The sequence below is a fragment of the Artibeus jamaicensis genome, unplaced genomic scaffold, assembly GCF_021234435.1.
Source record: "Artibeus jamaicensis isolate MK-2021 breed Jamaican fruit bat unplaced genomic scaffold, CSHL_Jam_final scaffold_286, whole genome shotgun sequence".
Lineage (NCBI taxonomy): Eukaryota > Metazoa > Chordata > Mammalia > Chiroptera > Phyllostomidae > Artibeus > Artibeus jamaicensis.
In genome coordinates this window covers 2,815,837-2,831,155 of record NW_026522034.1, presented here as the reverse complement: position 1 = coordinate 2,831,155, position 15,319 = coordinate 2,815,837, and the positions used below count along the sequence as shown (strand labels likewise).

Genomic DNA, 15,319 nt, shown 5'->3' with positions numbered 1-15,319 from the left:
GTCTAACCCACTGAGCCATACCAGTCAGGGCTGGTGAAGTTTTAGTTGGTATAAACTATTTGGTTGGCGACTTGCAGGCCAGCCAATTTCATTTCTAGGTCTCTACCCTACACATCTGCCAAGTATAAAAAAAATTAAATGTCTATCAATAGCTAAATAAACCTGATATATCGGTATTAGGGAAACTATGTAGCAATTAGAAATATTAAAGCACTCTACAAGATCACACCTCAGTGTGATCTTGATACAACACAATGTACTTTTAAGACTTTTGCATTTCATTGTATGTAAATTTTGCATGAAAAGGAAAAAGCTATAATCAAATAACTCTAGAAAAGAACATGCATGCTCAAACACTCAGGTGAAAGTATACAATAATGCCTGAAATTTTATTTATTTTTCATCTTCACCCTAGGACATAGGTGGCAAACACAAGGCCTATGGGCCGAATCCAGCCCTCCACTTTGTTTTATCTGGCCTAGCACCTTGTTTCTACCTGGCTGCAGCACGGAGCTCCCTGGCCCTAGAGTTAAGGAGTAGTTACATTTATACAGTCCTAAAATTACGTCCGGCTCTTTGGAGGCAACTGCAAGGCTGATGTGGCCCCCAGGGAAAACGAGTTTGATACCCCTGGCCTAGGACATGCTTATTGATTTGAGAGAGGTGGGAAGGGAGGGAGAGATAATCAAATGTTTCTTGCTCTGACTTGGACCAAACACTGCAACCTAGGCATGTGCCCTGACCAGGAATCAAACCTGTAATGTTTGATTTATTGATTTGAGAGAGGTGGGAAGGGAGGGAGAGATAATCAAATGTTTCTTGCTCTGACTTGGACCAAACACTGCAACCTAGGCATGTGCCCTGACCAGGAATCAAACCTGTAATGTCTTCAGTTTACAGGACCATGCTCCAACTAACTGAGCCACTCTAGTGAGGGCCGAAATTTACTTTGAAATACATCAAGAGATTATTTTGGAATAACAGATGGAGGGATGGATAGACGGATATATGATAAAGCAAGTACTATAAAAATGGTAATGATAAAACCTATCCTGAACCGGGTGGCTCAGTTGGTTGGAGCATCATCCCATACATTTAAAAGGTTGTGGGTTTAATCCCCAGTCAAGGGACAGATTTAGGATGTAGATTTAATCCCTGGTCGGGGTGCAAATAGGAGGCAACCAATCAATGTTTCTCTCTCACATGGATGTTTTTCTCTGTCTCCCACCCTCTTTCTAAATCAATAAATATATCCTTTGTCGACGATTTAAATAAGGAAAAAATGTAGGTGGTAGCATATATGGGTGTTCACTATAACACTCTTATCAATTTGCTGTATATTTGAAAATTTTCTTAAAAATTGGCAGGAAAAGCTAACAATACAAATCAGTTTATGAGTGGTAGAAATAAGTATTATAAATTTGGAAAGGAGTAGGAATGTGTACATGGGGAAGACTATATGAAGATGGTATATGTTTAGTTATATCTTGAAAATAGGAATAAATTTGGGCATGGGGCAAACAGGATGAAATTAAAATATTACAGTAACCAGACTTACACGTGATAATTTATATCTTTGCCAATTCATCTATCTGGCATACAGGGTTGAGGAAAAGTAGGCTTACAATTTTGAGTACACAAAACAGTGTGCTCAAAATTACTCTTGCATTATTTATTAATTATTGAATTATCTGTCATGTGAACTACAAACCTACTTTAAAAAATATTTATTTATTTATTTATTTTTGGAGAGAGGGGAAGGGAAGGAAAAAGAGAAGGAGAGAAACATCAATGTGTGGTTGACTCTCACACACCCCCTTACTGGGGACCTGGCCCACAATCCAGGAATGTGCCCTCACTGGGAATTGAACCAGCAACCCTTTGGTTTGCAGGCCCACACTCAACCCACTAAACTACACCAGCCAGGGCTATAAAACTACTTTTGCTTCACTCTGTATAGTGCACCAGTGTCTCTACGTGTAGGCCCTGTGCTTAGCATTAGTGCTGAATAGGACATACTTTCTGCTCTACAATAACCATGTTGATGTGACTCCTATCAGTTGATACGTGCCTCACAACAGACAGAGCACACCATAACCCTCCTATTTAAAGAAGAAATTAAGTGACTTGTTCAAGGTCACATACCTTGCTAAAGGAGCAACAGGCTAAACTCTCCTTAGAATACATGACCAATCTGGAGTAGAAATATCAGACAGACTGTGGTATCCTGCTTGCAGAGAGGTAAATTAAAGGCTACAAAGAATTCGAATGTCAGCTGGTATGATTTTCAGGTGCCACTGTGATTTCCCCAACTGTTTTGGATTTGGAGTTCACACTGTTTTCAGAACTCTCGTCTATGAAAACAAATTTTTAAAAAGGCACTTTGAAGGATTTTGAGGGATGGAACCTACTGAAAAACACTTCTGTGAACAAACAATGTCAGCAGAACACTAAAAAGTCACCTGGCCTTGAGTGATAATATAAAGTGGAAACAGCTCCAAAATCATCATGTAAAAGCCCAAGTAAAGCAAGCAGAGAAATAATTCTGACATTACACAGGAGGCTTCTAAAGTGGGGTTGAAACTGGAAGCACATGTAACAGATTTCAGACAAATGTTAGAAGGGCAGAGGTAAAAGCTAACTCTTTCAGAATAAGAACATAAAAACCAATTTTCTAGTGGAACTAGAAATTCCACTTGTGATTAAAATGTCTTTAATCACAATAAAGAGTTTCCCTCTTTATTCTATACCAACATTTCCATGATTATTAAAATCCAAAAAATAGACTTCCAGGAAGTCCAGAAAGCTCAGAGTCCCAAAGAAGTTGGACCCAGGGAAGCACACACCAAGGCACATTATAATCACTTCACCCAAGATTAAAGATAAGGAGAGAATCTTAAAAGGAGCAAGGGAAAAAGAGACAGTTACCTACGAAGGAGTTTCCATAAAACTCTCAACTGATTTCTCAAAAGAAACCTTGTGGGCAAGAAGGGGCGGGAAAGAAGTATCTGAAGTCAGGAAAGGCAAGGCCCTACATCCAAGATTACTCTATCTAGCAAAGCTATCATTTAGAATGGAAGGGCAGATAAAGTGCTTCCCAGATAAGGTCAAGTTAAAGGAGTTCATCATCACTAAGCCCTTGTTATATGAAATGTTAAAGGGACTTACCTAAAAAAAAAGATTAAAAATATGAACAGTAAAATGTCGACAAACTCATAACTATCAACAATTGAACCTAAAAAACAAAAACAAACTAAGTGAACAACTAGAACAGGAACAGAATCACAGAAATGGAGATCACATGGAGGGTTATTAGCAGGGAGGGGCTGGGGGGAGGATGGGGGAAAAGGTACAGGGAATAAGAAGCATAAATAGTAGGTACACAACAGACGGGGGAAGATAAGAACAACATAGGAAATGGAGAAGCCAAAGAACTTGTATGTATAACCCATGGACATGAACTAAGGCCGGGGGAGGGGGTTGCAGAACATAGGAGAAAAAAAGGGGAGGAAAAAAAAAGGGACAACTGTAATAGCATAATTAATAAAATATACTTAAAAAAATCCAAGTTGAAAAACCCAACTTTAAAAGATCTTATTTTTTCATTTAAATTTCATAAACTGGCTTAAATGAAGACAATAGAATTATTTTAGTTAAACTCAGAGTAATAAGAGTAAATAGAACAAGCTACCCTATTCTGGGCTTTTTAAAGTATAAAATACTGCACTTTCTTTTTTGAAATGCTTTTAATTTATGGTTGACCCTCTCGTGCCTCTTAATTTTGTATTGAAATCATTTTGAATTAGATACATTTTTAAGTTCCTTTATTTATATAATTCAAAAAACCCTCTGAAATTATTCTCTTATTAGTGGTCAGTATCACAAAAAAATGTTTCTTGATCAGTATTCTTCAATGAACACTTGAAAAAAAAGGGAAGTTGCTCTTCAAAAGCTAAGGAAATTTTATCAAAGCATTAAGTGAATGTAATTACTTCAATCCAGTGCAACTGCCCACCAGACTACTTTAAATCCTGTCTGAAACTTCATTTCTGAATTTAACTCTGCTAGAATAGAAAAAGTATTCCAGAATAGATGAAAAGGGCAATCTATTTAAATTTCCCATGTTACTTAGAATAGTTCAACAAAATTAACCTATTCTAAAAAACAACAAATTACGGCAGTGCCCCCAGCAGTCCTCTGGATCTATCTCTTGCTTCAACAGTGTTTGGACAAAATGGACCCAGGGATGCCCCTTCTTCCAATCTCTGATCATCCTCCAACCTCTTTTGCAGTCACCGCTTATGGAACCACCTCAGCCATCCACAGCCTCTGAGACCAACCAAACACTATTTTTTGACCGTAACTCCTTATTGTCAAACAACCACAAACTCCCAAATCTGTCAGAATTATTCCTCCGACATGAAGGCTGCTGTCAACTTGCCTCTGCTAGCCTCCTATACCGTACCTCTCTCTGAAGCCTTTCCAAATGAGTGTGGGAAAACTTGGGATGCCATGGAAGCCACCACGGCCATGGACAAGAGCCGGAACTGGGGGGCTGTTTTTGATCTGCATGCCCTGGACTTTACCTGCAAAACCTTCATCTCTGTGACTTCCTGGAGAGCCACTTCCTGGATAAGGGGGTGAAACTCATCAAGAAGATGCCCCTAGCTGGTGTGGCTCTGTGGATTGAGCACAAGCCTGTGAACCATCTGAACCACTGGCAGGCTGGCCAGGCTGGTCAGCCTCCAGGCTGGACTGGGTGAGTATCTCTTTGCATGTCTCAGCCTCAAGCACAACTTGGAGCCTTTGGAGCCTGGAGGCCTTTGAGGAGCTCCCTCTTCATTATCCTGGTGTCTGGCTTTTGCCTGAGACTCTCCCTGAAACTACTAGGCATCCTCAACCACCCTGGAGCCCTCCCCCATGCACTGGACTAAATGAAAACAATAAAGCTTTCTGCAGTACAAAAAGAAAAGCAGAGGAAAGAAAAGAAAGGAAAAACACCACCACAAGATCTAATACCCAAGCATCCCATGTACTCAGTTTTACATACTTCTAATGAGATGGTCCTCAAACCAGGTGAGATTTTTGCCCCAAAGCACATTTAGCAATGTCAGAAGACATTTCTGGCTGTCACAATTGGGAAAAGAGGAGTGCTACTGGCATTTCATGAATAGAAAGACCAGGGATGTTGTCAACATCCTACAATGCAGAGGACAGCTCCCAACACTGAATTATTCAGCACAAAATATTAATAGTGCCAAGGCTGAGAAGCCTCAATCTAATATTATGATAATCCCAGTTAGCATATACCATTTGTGAGCTTTGGTGGAATTATGTCATACTGCAGTGTGACAATTTTTACCAAAGTGGCTCAGGACAATCATTCTGGTTGTACAAAAAAATAACACTGCTTTCTTTATGACATGTGATCCAGTCAACTTTAATCCTCAATTTAAAAATAAACTTATCGGTATCACCATTTGGGTGAAAATAATTCCATTAAAATTTTTAGTAAGAATTTAAACAGCAAATCCAAATTATTAGTCCAAGTTTTCCTGGTTTTGCAGATAAAAATAAAGACCCAAAATAGGCAATCTCCATTAAAATACAACTCACTAGTCATCAACTGTGACACCAATCTGAAAATTCTGATTCCAGATTTCAGGTACATCTCTAGTAAAGTTCTAGCTTATGATCACTTTTGGGTCTTTGTTTTTCTCCCTTTCCCTTGCATCATCAAATACAATACACTGAAGACTTTTTTTCTAAAATCATTCTTATTTATTGATTTTAGAGACAGAGAGGAAGGGAGAGAAAGAAACATCAGTTTGTTGTTCCACTTACTTATGCATTCTCCGGTTGCTTCTTGTACGCACCCTGAGCAGGGATTGAACCCACAACACTGGCATATCTGAATGATGCTCTAACCAACTGAACTGCCTATAATTTGGTTATAAAGAGGACAACAGTCTTCTAAGCTCCACACTACAAGCATAATCAGTTTTAGACAATAAATACCAATTAGAATAATCAATCCAATTATTTTTTCATTTATACATCATGTTCCCTTCCAATCATGTATTGTACATCCTTTTAGCAAATTGGAATAGTTTTGCTTCTAGTTGAAAATATTGCATTCTAAGTGTTTCCTGTTGAATATCTAGAAGAGTCGCTCATGAAGAAATAGGAAGACAATATTCTCTCACTTTTCCCTCAGAATATATTGTGAAGTCAAATTCTTCAGGCTGAGAAAATTCATCTAGAATATTCTCATCTGAAGACTCATAGTCTGTGACTTGGCTTATACTGCATAATCATGCTATCATCACCAATTACAGTCTACATGCTGCTATCTATTGCATTATATTCATCTACTAGTTCCTCTAATAATTATGAAATGCCTTCCTATTAGTTTTCTCTTTGTCATTATATAAGGAAAATTTTAAAAATAACAAGTTATTAAATACATTCAATGAAAGCTTTAAAAAATTATGACAGTATAAAGAATTGTTATATACCCTTAACAAGATGCCCCAAAGATTAACATCCTATATAATGTTTAAGATGCTACATCCCAACTTCTTTCATACTTTTCTTGAAAGATGCTGTAATGCTTTGGGCAAAAAGCAGTAAGAAAACTGAAGTGCAGAACTGCCCTGTCAAACTAAACAAGGACCCTTAGTACTTTTGTTTTTTCCTATGTGCCTGAAGAAAAAACAAAATCTGTCATTCTGCTTTAAAAAAGAGAGAAAGAGAGAGAGGTATCAGTTAGAAATTGCTACCAATAAATGCGTTACTAATTTTCGAGCTAACTGCCACTGAACAGAGGTAGCCTCTGGGTAGCAACCCTCATGTTTCAGCTGGCAAACTAATTATTTATCACTTACTGTGTCCCAGCACTGTCCTGAGTGCTGAGGCTTTATCAAGAAAGTGAAGTCCGAATCTAGATGGACTGTGCACCACTGGTACAATGCTCCCTGAGGATAATCAATATCAGGTAGTTGTCAGGAAAACTTATGAGGACAAAAACTCTACGCATTTGGTTATAACTGACAACAAATCCTTGTCTTTTGAAGAAAGAGATACAAGAAGAAAGTTACATGATTAGCTGCAGGTCTGATCCCTGGTTGAGGTACATATGGGAGGCAACTGATCAATTTTTCTCACACTGATGTTTCCCTCTGTCTCTTTGCTCTAAAAATCAGTAAATACATATTTTCAGGTGAGGATCTTTTTTTAAAAGGTCAGAAAAATAAAATTCCCTGAAATATTTGGAAATAATATAATTTACTAATGGCAGAACCCTGATTCACAGACTACCCTAGTATGCTGCTGGATGGGTTTCAGTATTAGACCTTAACCACAACAAAAAACATTCAGAATTATTTACTTAAACTCTTATAAGAAGAAATTAAAAACCCTAAGATATTACTGGCACTACTCATTTGTCAGCAGAAACATGAACCCATGTGAAGGAAAAGATTTAGGAAATAATAGTTGACCATACTGATAACATATCTTGAGCTTGACATGATAGCAGTAACATACATGTCAACTCCGTAACTTCTTCATTGGGATTCTTATCTTCCCAAAGGAGAAGAAGCAATGAGTTCTGCAAACTAAAGAGAACAGGACTCACAAACCCTGGAAGAGAAATGAAAAACTCACTTGCCGATTTCAGCACTATGCCATTCCTTTTAACATTTCAAAGCATCCTCTGGTGTATTTTGAAGTATTTTGAGTGAATGTCTAAGGTCATTTCACCACTCATTCGACTAGATCTTTAGGGTTTTAGACTCCACCCTCCTGTTTCTTATCCACAATCCCCTTTCCCTCCATCCACAGGTAAGCTCTCTTTCCTCTAAATTCCCTACAGCTCTCTGTACTTGACTCTTACAGCACTCAATCTACACTGCTGTGTAGTAAAATCATTACATGCATATTTGTCTTTCTTTCTAACAATGTAAACTTCTAGAGGACAAAGTTTCTTCCTGTGCCAGCTATTTAAGAAATGGTCAATAAATGAGTGTTGACTCAATTCACCTTCAGAATCTGAGTCTCAATCTTTTCCCTCATAGCTGCTTTCAAAAGCATACTGCTGTGCTGGTTTCAAAAAATTAAACAAAGAACTGCCATGTGTTCCAGCAACTCCACTTCTGGGGATATACCCAAAAGAATTTTTAAAAGGTAGGTACCTGAAGAGTATTTATACACCCATGTTCATAGCAGCATTATTCACAATAGCCAAAATGTCCACTGACATATGACTGGATAAACAAATGTGGTATATACATAAAATGGCATGTTATTCATCATCAAGAGTAATTTTGACACATGCTACAACATGGATAAATCTTGAAGACATTATTCTAAGTAAGCCAGACACAACTAACAAATACTGCAAGAGTCCACTTCTATGATGTACTTAGAGTAGTCACATTCACAGAGACAAAAAGTAGAACAGTTCTTGTCAGGGGCTGGGGGGAGATTTAATATTGTTTAATGGGCACAGAATTTTTGTTTGAAAAGGTGGAAAAGTTCTGGAAATGGTTATGCTGATGGTTAAACAATGGGAATATACTTAATGGCACTAAATCGTACACTTAAAAATGGTCAAGATGTTAATCTTTATGTTGTATCTACATGAATTTTTTTTTTTACAATAAAAAAGAAAGAGCCTTGTCTAGAGTAGCTCAGTGGCTTGAGCGTGGGCCTGAGAACCAAAGGTTGCCAGTTTGATTCCCAGTCAAGGCACATGCCTAGGTTGCAGACCAGGTCCCCAGTTGGGGGTGTGTGAGAAGCAAGCACACATTGATGTTTCTCTCCCTCTCTTTCTCCATCCCTTCCCCTCTCTAAAAATAAATAAAATCTTTAAAAAGAGAGAGGAAAGCACACTGTTACACTTTGGCTGGTGTGCTTCAGTGGATTTAGTGTTGGCCTGAGAATCCACAACCTAACATGCCTGGGTGGCAGGCCAGGTCCCCAGTAGGGGGCACACAATAGGCAACCACACACTGATATTTCCCTCTCTCCCTCCCTCCCCCTCTTTAAAAGTAAATAAATAAAATCTTGAAAGAGAAGAAAAGGACACTTACTTCTGTTTACTATCTAGACCAATGCTTGGATCTAGATCCTGGCTTGACCACTTATCATATCTAACCTCTCTGTGCCACTCATCTTTAAAACATGGATCCCATGAATTCCACTACACAGGGTTGTCATGAAGATTAAGAGTTAATAAATGTATTCTGCCTAACTGAATGTCTGGGACATAGTAACAGCTCAATAAATGTTGAATTCTTATGTACAGTTTGAAAAAGCGTATAACTATCCTTTTTATAAGAACTGCAGAAAGTAAAAGCTTAAGAAACTCTTGTTTGGGGAGTTAATGAGAAGCCTTTTAAGAGACTACACTAAATTACTGAATGCCGTGAACATCTTTTAATTCCAACTAAAATACACAGCCATTAACATCTGCCTTGCACAGTTCTCTAGTATCCAGTCTGCACTGAAGATGTAAACAGGACTATGCTCTGCCAATAATCTTATCAAATTACTACACACCTCCTTCCTTAAAAAAATAAGTAAATAAAGTAAATCTTACTCTTTAATTACAAATCTTACCTTCTTAGCTACACAGTGCCAATCTATCAAGGGTCTTTAATTGTGACAAACTACATAGTATATACTGGTAATGCTGATTTTTGGTCAGGTAAGAAGCATTTATGAAAAGTTTCCTAGGACAGTATATCAAGGTTCTTATTTGAATTCTTAAAGCCTATGTGGGGACATGTGACCTGCCACACCAGCAGACAACATGTTCTCTAGGGCAAGAATTAGACCTTCCATTTCCCAGCACAGAGCACTGCAAATAGTGGAAACAAATGTGTTGATCAAACTTTCCTGAGTGGTAAACTCTCCACTACCTTTGCTACCTTTGTTAGTTTGTAGCATCAGGAAAAACACCCAGGTTTTCAGTCTCCATACCAATTATAATACAGCCACCATTAATCAAACTAAAAAGCTACTGTTGTCCCTATTTCCTTAGCTGATAAGGTGGGACTTACTCTCTCATGTGTCTAGCATAGGGTACCAAACTCTCAGTCCCAACTGAGCAAAGCATAGATCTAGAATTTAACTACAGTTCAGACAATTAGCCAGAGGGCTTGCTCAGATGTTAGTAAGTAAACATATTTGTTCAATATTTATTTTCTCATGAAAACTATCAAAAACAATTTCTCTTAAAAGAGAATATCAAATCAGAGGGAAAAAAATCTCAAAATGGTTCTTTAAATCTGAAATGTACTAAGGCAAATCCCTAATAAGCATTGGAGGGGCACTATATGTTATAAAGAATGATATCCTCACCACCCTACTTTTAATAAAGCTAAGTCAAGAACATTATATTTTATAGATTAGAAATAGCAAGTGGTCTATATGTTCCAACTGAATCACATACAACCAGAAGACTTTTCAGGAACACCTACAGCTACTTATTTACAACTTCTTTGTGAAATTAAGCTTATACAGAATCAGCTGTATAAAGCATTAAAAAATTCAAGAGTTGAAGAAAACAGTATTTTATACAAAGCATGAGTTTTAAGATAAGTCACCACTTTCATAAACTAATCACTTTAATATAAAATAAATCCAACCCTTTTTCTAAATGAGTCCTATAAAGAGCAGGAGCTCACAGCCTTTTGAAGGCTGTGTTTGAAGTTCTAAGGCACTGAAACAGTGGCTAAATCTAACTACCCACCACCCCATTGGCCCAAAGGAAGGCCCGCCCCTTAGAACCACGTTAACTGAACATAAAAGGAACTCCAGAAAAGGTTGTCCTTGGCCACATTTCTAGTCTCTCGAGGACTCTCTCGTGGTACCTCCCCTCACCATGGTCACAACACAAGTAGCATTTGACCGCAAACTTCAACCAAAAGAACTTGTGTACCTCATCACAAAAATTACAACCAAGAAGAGAGTGGTGACGACCATGCTCCCACTCTCCAATCTGCACGGTTCCATCCCCATTGCAAGGACCAAGGCAAAAAGAGCTCCAATACTGGACCCTCGTGCCTTAGGGAAAAGGCACTGCGGAGCTGCAACAGTAGCTGCTCACATCACCACTCCTCGGGTCAGCCGGGCCCTCCACCCGCCGGAGGCATAGGGCGGGGCAAATGTAGGCGCGACTCCGGGCCAGACCCGACAGCGGGCTTTTCCGAGCCCCGCCTCACTGGCCAAGGAGGCGGAAACCAGGGGGAGGAGGAGGAGGAGGATGGCCAGGGGGCGTGGCACCATCGCTCCGTACCGCCTCTTCGGCCAACCCGATCCCGAGAAAGAAGAGGAAGGCGGACTTCATACCCCCTCCCCGCCACGCTCCGAAGCCACTCGCGGGAGACCACCCTCCCGTCCCACACCCCAGCAGACTCGAGCACAGCGGCCAGCCAAAGCCCCGCCCACTCCTAGAGGACGGGAGGGGTCACCCACAGACAGCACTCCGGAGAGGGCCAACCCCGCCCCTTTCTCCACAATCGCAAGCGCGCGCTGAGCCCCACCCCCCAGCAGCGACCAGAGAGCCCGCCCTCTCCGCGCGCACCGGGACTACGCTCTCCTCCCCCTCCCGCACGGAGCTAGCCCGCTCCGCCCCCCCACCCCCCTCACACATCCACACACCTCCCGCCCGCCGGCTCTACGGGAAGCCGAGGAGGTCAGTGCCCCCCCTTGAAAATACACACCCTCGAGTCCCTCGTTACCCGCCACCTGGCTCCCCGACCCGGCGTGCTCTCACCGCAAAGCTGCTTCGGCCGCTCCTTACTGCGTGTCCGTCTCAGCGTGAGCCTCGGGTTCAGCAGGGAGGCCCCGCGAACGGCGCTAGCATAGGCCTGCTGAAGAGGACTGGCAGGCTCCTTTCCGCTAACGATGCGGTCACAGACCCCAATGCCCAGACTAGGAAGGAGGGAGGGAGGGAAACTCTGAGGGGGGAAGGGGAGGGGGGGAAGATGGAGAAACCGTCTCCGCCGCCTCTACCGCCGCGGCCGCTTCTCTGTTACCCGGGAAATCCCGCCCACTCCGCCGGCCCGCCCAGCAAAGGAAAGACTGAACTTCGCTCCACCACAGGCTATATAATCTGCCTGTCAAAAGTTTAGCCAATCGCTACATCTGCCCGCCCCTTACCCCTTGGCAAGGAGGGGGAGCTGCTCACCTTCTCCACGCCTCTATTGGCGGGGAGCTTCCCGAGCTCAACCCCGCCTATTGGAGGTGAACTGCTGAATCCCACCCCCAAGCCGCAACATTATTGGAGGAAGCAGAAAAGCTCTTCACATCATTGGAGGGCTCTACATATCACGCCCCGGGCCGTTTCAGCCACAGGCCCACAAGTCAGTTCTCACCCTCGCCAATCAATGCGTTGGACGGCTACCTCTATCTCTCTCGCACTGCTCTAGGAAGGTAAGTAACCGATGTGGAGTAAAATGTCCGAGAGACAGTCCCCCCTAACCACACTGCCGGGACAGGCCCCGCCCCAACCATTGAATTGGATGGCTCATGCCCGGTAGAAGCCCCATTGGCCAGGACGCCTGTCTAGGAAGCAGCTGACCCCGCCCCGCACGAGGAGGCTGAACCTTAGCAGTCCTTTTGTGGAATGTTTACACTAGAGACTGATCGCAGAGTTCCTGGGCCCGAAACAGGAGGTGCTGCGAAAGTCCATAGCAGAGGTCGTATTTCCTGGGATTTGAGGAGTGGGAGTCAATAGCATTACCACCTTGGATGACCCCTTCCCCCCTTACAGAAGAAGCAAAAAGAAAAAAAAAACCCTTATCCTTCCTATCCTATTCTCATTTTACAATTTACATTTCTGCTCGCTGCCACGTTCTAAACACAAGATTCCCTAGCAGCTGACAACTCCTTTCATTAAATAGGGTGCAGAATAAGGACTGGAGACCAAAGCCGAGAAGTAGCCCCAGGGGTTGCCAACCCGCAGCACATTTACAACACCTACAGTCCCAAAACTTAACCAAGCAGTCTTAAAAGGGTGGAGATAATAAACATGAAGCATGGGCCCTAAACGGCTATGGGCCCTGGCAAGCCTGGAAGACAGAGAGTGATCTTCAGGTTAAATCCAGAGGCATCCCCAGACTGGAAGAGCTGAGGAAGTAGGCCAGACAGGCCAGGGCATAAATAAACCTTCACTCAAACTTCAGAAAAAGGATAAAAATTAGCACTGGGGGCAAAACATTGTAAGAATGCCTGTTTACCTCCTCCTTGGACAATGGAGTTAATGGCAGTCCCTAGGCTCTCCCTGTGTCAGTTATGGTTACGGTGCTTCGAACACACAAAGTACTCGAAGTGCATAGGGTTGCTTTTATTTATTCATTAAATAAGGCAGAGAACTCACGCTGGCCTTCCTTTGGAGGGTGTTCACTGCGGGTCAGGAGAGGAAGGGGCGGGACTAGAGTTTTCCCGCTTTCTCCAGCAAAAAGGCTACTCCATGAGAGCCCACTCCACTAGTGGTAGACCCCAGAGAACCTAAGTCCTAACGTGTTCTCCCTAAGCAATCAGGCGAAGATAGCAAGGAATGAGCGCTGGCAACAGGTGGGCCTGACTCTAAGGATGGCTTCGAGTCAGAAGGACAAGGCAGCTAACTGTGAACCCCAGGAGCAGCCAACAAATGGGAGCAGGCTCGCCAAGAGCCAAGCCCTGCCCCAGTACAGTGCTCTGAAAATAAGTTATACCTAGGAAAGCGCACCCCGGGGCAAACCCTTAGGAAGTTTCAAAGAAGCTGCAATTCTGCAGAACTGAGGGCTACAGTTAACTGAATTGACCCGGCACCTCGGACTGCGTGCCACACTGAGCTTCCATCTGACATCAACAACCACTTCGAACCCAAGCAGGATTCAGCCAACCCCGACTTCTCTGCATCCAGGACAATCCTAGGTTACTTAGAGTTTTAGACAAATACACCTAAGGATAGTGGCCGCCTTTCACTGGAAAGAAAACACACTGTCAGCGGCCGCAGCGTTCTTAAGTTTAAGCTCACTCAGGTCGATCTTTGAGAAGTCAAGGGGCGCGGGACTATAGCCAGGCCGCTGGTTCAGAACTTTAGTACTTGGCCCGGAAAGGCAGATCCCACTCCCTCCTCTCAAACCCTGCAGAACACCCAGAGCTAAGTAAGCCCCCCAAATCCACTCACACCGTCGACCCCTAACTTCTTCGCAAAGGCTACCAGATCTCGAGCCTTGGAGTAATGAATTATTGTGTTTCTTCGGTTCTCCCCGCCCCGCCTCGCCAAAGGCTCTAAACCCGGAACTTCCGGGCGGGAGACAGTTCTAAAGAGCAGTAGGAGCCTCACCCATGTGCTGAGCGCGAACACTACCCAGGGAAGGGGGCGGAGAAGAGGAGTGGACTTTGGCCTCCTGGATCTTTACGCAAGAGGCCGGGCTATGTCTCACCAATCAGGAGTAGGGGCGGGACTTTGCGCTCGCGGTAGGCCGCAGGAATCCATCCCCCGCCCTACAGGAAAAAAAAAAATTCTAGAACTTAAACTCCAGCCCAGCGTCCGAGAGGCGGAGCTCGGGAGAAGGTCATCCAATCCGTAAGGGAGAAGAAAAAAGGGAAGTCTCACCCAGCTAAGAGAAGGCGGGCCTTCGGGAGGAGCCAGGTCTGGGTGGAAAAAAGGAAAAAGCCCCGCCCCCAGCCCTCCACCGCTTCGCGCCGGGAGCCCCAGCAGTTGTCGGAGTAGATAGTAAACAAGCCAGGCCAAGGAGTGGAGGCAAGAGCGTCAGCGCTCCGTGGACCAGCCCCTGCGCCTCTTCCCCAGGAGGCGCTCCGCCCAGCGGCAGCGGTTCGCACCGGCGCCCCGCCTACCAGCAGGCGGCCGCCATCCGGCCTGACAGGCGCGTTCCCCGCGCCCCTCCCCGCCCGCTGATGCATTTCCTTTTCCCGAGTCGGAGCGTGGATACTGTTTTCCCAGTTTCCGACCTTCACTGCTCCTTTCAGGCCACCCCCTCGTGGGTGCGCTCATACGCCGCGCCCCGCCCCCTCGGCCGCCGCCTTGGGGTGGGCGGGGAAGGAGGGTAGCTCCTTGTTTGAGGGATCTGCTAAAGCACCGGTCGAAACGGCGGAGCTCTTGGAGCTTTCTACAGCCACTGGCCAAGGTGGCGTGGGCTCGTGCCTTGGCGGCTTCCGGCGCCGAATGCCGGTTCCACTGTTACGGCTTGGGAATTCGGAGCGCCTAAGCGGCGTGGGGTCTCTGTCCCGTGGTCCCCGGCCGCCCCTCCCGCCGGGCCCGCGTTGCCTCCGCCCCAAGAGTCCATAACAACCGCGA

At 43.8% G+C, this 15,319-nt stretch overlaps 1 protein-coding gene across 1 annotated transcript in view; it reads right to left on the bottom strand.

The window, feature by feature from the left end:
- SIN3A (SIN3 transcription regulator family member A) overlaps positions 1-12,064 on the bottom strand; it is a 65,195-nt gene extending 53,131 nt beyond the window's left edge. The window contains exon 1 of the mRNA XM_037130984.2: positions 11,786-12,064. The gene's annotated coding sequence lies outside the window, so the exon portion shown is untranslated. The remainder of the gene's footprint in view (positions 1-11,785) is intronic.
- Positions 12,065-15,319: the final 3,255 nt, after the last annotated feature.